Consider the following 5,986-nt stretch of genomic DNA (forward strand, 5'->3'; position numbering starts at 1 on the left):
TCTAGTGATATATATATTTATATAGATATATAGTGATATATATATATTTATAATGAAGGAATAACTGAGAAGAGGCATCTAATTTGTCAGAAGTGTTCTGTATTCTTCAGTGAGAGTAGATAAGACCATATGTGTGTGTATATATATATATATACACACACACACTCTCTCTCTCTCTTCCCAAAGCTTTCAGGACTCTAGAATTTTTTGGCCTAGTAGACACTTCAAGCACAGTTTTTTCATTTCCATTTTGTTCCTGTTTAGCAGGCTTGAAAGAAACTAAGGTCTAACATATAAATATGGTAATTAGGAAAATGGATTCTTGGCAGTGTCCCATTCTTTTCTTCCTTACAGAAAATAGAAGATACCAATTTCACAAACTTCCATTAGTGGTTCTTTTTGCTTTCTATACTGTTCACACACACCATTATCTCACTTCCTGATCAATCTGGCCTCTCTCCATGGAGTGGAGGCAGCATTGCCCTCTCCAACAATGTTTGAATGTACTTTTATGCTTGAGATCATTATAAAATTGTATTCTTTTCTCTCTTTACTAACTCAAAAACTTCCTATTGTTCCCTGTTTTTTCTTTCTCCTCTGATAAAATCTTATTATTATGAATGTCTAAACAGGAGTTGAAAAAGTTAAAAATGGATATGCAAAAGTATTTAGGATACATACCAAGAAGCCTCAACCATACACAGAAATCTACTAAGAATTCAGGAATGGTAAGAGTGGAATAAATCTTCTTAACTAAAAGAAGAGAAGTGTTTCTTATGGAATATATTTTCTTTTCTTCAGATATTATATAAAAATTACTAGAAACCCCTTCACTTCTGTGACTACAAAACCAGATACATCCCCTTACTTTCACATTCATGGTCACGCTTTTTATTAAATGTACTTACATACACTTATACCTTTTTTTTTCTTTTCTTTTTTTCTGAGACAGGTTTCTCTGTGTAGCCCTGGCTGTCCTAGACTCACTTTCTAGACCAAACTTATATTTTTATAATTAAAGAAAAACATCTGTTCTGGTTATCTGACATTCATCTTTCTCCACTGTTTATTTTTCTCTACTTAAGGCTAACCTTTGCAGTTCCAACCTATTCTTGTTCGGCCCCTATCATTCTATAAATTTCCATTGTCTCTGTCTTTTTCTCTCTGTCTCTGTCTCTGTCTCGGTCTCCCTCTCTCTCTTTGACTTTTTTCTTTCCTTTCTTTCTTTTTTGAACATGTCAGACAATGTCACTGAAAGAGAAACACAGACCCATTATAAATACAATGAGTTCATAGGTCACTATTATTATATGCACAGGAGGAATCACCTGTAGCTACTCTATGCTTAACATTCAATTTCAGAAGTCCATGTCTTTTCCTAGGGTAAAAAAATACTAGAAGAAGAGGCCTCGATGCACTAATAGAATGTTACGTAAAACAAGTAAGATAGGAAGGGTTTCATATGTCTATTGTTCACTACTGTCTGTCTTACCTTACAAACACACATTTTGTACTAGCTGGCTTATTTTTATTATTGTTTCACTTAACTCTACCTTGATCATGATCCCATGGAAAACTCACAATATTAAGCATGACAAAAAAGCATGACAAAGTTACCCAGCCATGTTTTTCCAAGTGTAGGCAGTCCTCCTTGACAAAATACTTCCTGATCCTACATAAAACAATGAATTCCATAGGGCCTAATCTTAATCTAGATTAGGGCTAGGGTTAAACATAACTTGAAATGGAGAGGGAGAATAAATATGTTTGTATCCTCTAGCAGAAGACATCTGGCAGAATTACTGTCAGAATTCTTCATGTATGTAGCAGGCACAGAACTGCACATCCACCACTTGCTGTATCTCAAATTTTAAGCAAGGAACAAAGATTGTTCTGTGGTGGAATCCCCAGATATACACAAACACCAGAATGATCCAAAGTTGTACAGTTTATAATGAAGGGATAACTGAGAAGAGGCATCTAATTTATCAGAAATGTTCTGTATTCTTCAGTGAGAGTAAATAAGACCATTCATTTGACAACATGTTCACAGCAGCAGATGAGTACATTGAATTTCATAATATTCTCCTAGAGGGAACTCAGAGCATGTAAGTATACAAGGAGTTCAATTGTTAGCAACAAAGTCATTCTGAATTTTGGTTGGTAAAGTGGGAAAATAGCAATGTCTCCAACCAAAGAGATGGTTGCCTTTTTTCCTGGATATGAACAAAGATTTGCACAGTAAATAGGGTATCTCCATAGGGTGAGTCCTAAAGGAGTATAATGTCACTATTAGGATAATAGAGCCATTTCCCAATTTTAAACAGCATTTCTCAGGAATCCATAGATAATTTACTGCCCTGTTTAAAAGTGGCAATGGTTTATGTGACCATTGATGTTTACAAGCATGGATGTCATCTTGTATTTAGCACCGTGTGTGTGTGTGTGTGTGTGTGTGTGTGTGTGTGTGTGTGTTTAGTATTTGTATTAGTATTACCATCTGTTTTTGTCTGTGTGGATTTTCTGGAAGAACAATTTTTTAATTTATTTCTTTATTAATTCGTTCATAGTACATCTCAATTGTTATCCCATCCCTTCTATCCTCCCATTCCTTCCTCCCTCCCACTTTCACCCTATTCCCCTCCCCTATGACTGTGACTGAGGGGGACCTCCTCCCCCTGTATATGACCATAGGGTATAAAGTCTCTTCTTGGTAGCCTGCTATCTTTCCCGAGTGCCACCAGGCCTCCCCATCAAGGGGACGTGGTCAAATATAGGGCACCAGAGATCATGTGAAGGCAGACCCCACTCTTCACTCATCTGTGGAGAATGACCTGTCCCTTGGCTAGATCTGGGTAGGGGTTCAATGTTTACTGCATGTATTGTCCTTGGTTGGTGCCATAGTTTGTGCAGAACCCCTGGGCCCAGATCTGCTCATCATAACGTTCTACCTGTAGGTTTCTAAGACCCTCTGGATCTTTCTATTTCCCTATTCTTCCATACTTCTCTCACCTGGAGTCCCAAAAGGGTGTTCTCCTCTCTGTCCCACTTTCCTGGTAGGTGAAGCCTTTCATGGGACATGTCCCTTGCACTAGTATCAAGTTATAAGTGAGTATATACAATTTGAGTCTTTCTGCTTCTGGGTCAACTCACTCATTATGAGCATTTCTAGTTCAATCTATTTGTCCACAAATTCTCTAAGAACAATTTACATACCTATTTCTTCTACTTATTTTCACCTTTCCTATGTTGCCTAGTTAAACTGAAGAAGACAGGATGGAGAAAACTTGTTTTGAGTAGAAATAAGCTGAAAAGAGCAAAACACAAGACTGGTGTTGGTCTCCTTTCTGCAGATATGAGATGTGAAGTATATAGACAATACCTAAGTGACCATCAATCTACTGGAATGTCATCCTGATGCATTCACTTGCACATGTGCTTTACTGCAGACACAGAAGTTAGCTGTTCAGTGGGAGAAATAAAAACAAAGTAATAACTCAATGCTTAGAAGACGGTAAATAAATATATACTAAGGGGTCATGATTGACTGGATTATGTGTGGTATAGAGAGTTGTATTAGACTTCAGAGATTGAGATCATAATTGTTGCTTGGTAAACCCAGTGAGAACCTTCAGAGGTTATATCATAGACACAAAATACAGAGTCTGCTGAGAGTCATGGTTTTGAATATTTTGCTAAGCTATGGTAAGAATGATTTACAACCATTCAGGTTAGCATATGTTGGTGATGCTTGAAATCAAGCCAGGACTAAACCTTGGAAGGTGGCCTGCAGGGGCTCCGGAACACAAGATAGAGCACTTGTTGGCACAGGCTACAATCTGTCAGTGAACTCTTCAGGATTTGTTCATGTATGTCTTTTCCCATGTGAATATTAATGCTATTCTGAGAACATCTAATCCTCAGGTCTGTCAACAACAGGGTAAGTTTTCCATTTGGTCCTGTTTTAGCAAAGTTTCAAGCTGTTGCTTAGATTAAGTCTTGGTTAATGAAGTTGGTGTTTTTCTCTACTCTGGTAGTGGCCCAAATTTGTTAAACTGCTAGTGTCTATAATTGAGGATTGTATTGAGATTGAAATTGCATTGTCTGTCACATGAATCTGACAGCAAGAGTATAGGTGAGGGTCATTCAGCAATTTTTCAGTCAACATGTTGCTGTTGCAAATTCAGAGTATAAAGGACATGCATGTGTGCCCAGTGTCAATGGTTCTATTTCTGAGGACTCTGTTAAGACTGGGCTCCATTCATCTTTTTCTCTAAGGGACTGAGTGGTTCAAATCCCACAATGTATGTCTCAATTCATTTAAAATGAGAACATTAAACAATATTCCACTTTAAGTCAATTCCAGTATCTCAAGTTGGAACACTGTTCCAGGCAAGAACTGCCTGAGATAGTGATTTGACAAATAGAATCTTGTGGTAGGCAGTTAATTGGTGTTTTCACTAAGCAAAGGGAGGGCCCAATGAGAGGACCTTTATTTTTTTTTAAAGAATCTTTGTATTTCAGATGAAATTTTACATTATGCAGAATAATATTACACTGTGCTTTTCATATGTTTTTTGGTCACAGAATGAATTGAGAGGAGACTGTTTTAACATTCACAGGGTAAGGGCTCATTATGTCTTAGAAGTCCAAGGAAATTTTAGTTCTCATGATCATTGTGGCCAGTGAATTTTCCCAAGACATTGAAAGATTATAGAAGTTTTGAACTAATAGAAACTGAAAACATAGTCCTTTTTACTAATGGTGTTTAATTTAACAGGGATTTGAAGCAGTAGCTGATTATCAGTCTACATATGTGGCTTGTGCAAAATTCCTAGATTTTTACCAGTAGACAGAGAGATCAAAATTCAGTAGAGGACCATTCAGTGTCCCTGATTTCTCTGCACTAAAAACTCTTACTTTGCATATCACCTGAAGAGACAACGTGTTCTGGTTATTATTGCCTCTGCACATGGAGGGGAGGGCACACAGATTTTTCACTGAAAGTTCCTGTATTCTTCAACTTTTGAGATTATACTATTATTATGTTATTTATGTATTTCTTGTCCCCAAAACAACTTTCATTTTCCTCTGCTTTTTTTCTTAATCTGCACTTTGATTAAATATTACTATTATGACTGAGTAAATAGCTGGCTAAAATGGCCAATAATATATGTGCCAAAGTGATTAGAAGAAACTACAAAAAGAAGAAACTATACACAAGAATCTTGAATAAATCAAGGAATGCTTAGGGAGAAATCTCCCCATTGTAACAGAGCTGTTTTTCATTCAAAATTAATTCAATAATAATTACTATAAATGCCTTCATTTTTTGAATGGACATCCACTTATATTCCATATCTTGAATATTCATATCTTTTCACATTATTTTTCATATACATTTATGAATATATATAAGAATATACATCCCTAATGAAATAAATACAAACCTTTGCTGGTGTATGTCCTTACTTTGTCTCATTCGTTCTCCATTTCCTCTTTTTCCATACTACCCTTCACAACCCTCAACTTTCTTTATTCCATCCTATCGTTGTATTTCTGCCTTTCTTTCCTTATTCTCCCTTTTATTCTTCTCTCTTTATATCTTTCTTTCCTCCTTTACTTACTTCTAATTCTCTTCACTCTTCTTTGTATTTGTTAGACAATGTTTCTGTCAGAGAATTCATCAAAATTACTAATACAAGCAAGCCATTGTTAGCAATGAAGTATAGTGTGTAAATTTTAAAACATAGCTAATCAATGAATAGCATCTAGTGGCAGAAATCATTGTCTTCTCAGGGTACAAATGATAACAAACTGATACCTACATGTAGGGATATTTTGGTTACTATAACCTGTGAAATAAAAAAATGAATTTTATTTGCCAAGGCTTTGATGACTTTATGTCTTACCTTGTAAAAAATATTTTGATGTAGCTGACTTATTATTAATATGGTATCACTTCATTCCACCTTGATCATATTTT

The sequence above is a fragment of the Acomys russatus genome, chromosome X (assembly GCF_903995435.1).
Source record: "Acomys russatus chromosome X, mAcoRus1.1, whole genome shotgun sequence".
Classification (NCBI taxonomy): domain Eukaryota; kingdom Metazoa; phylum Chordata; class Mammalia; order Rodentia; family Muridae; genus Acomys; species Acomys russatus.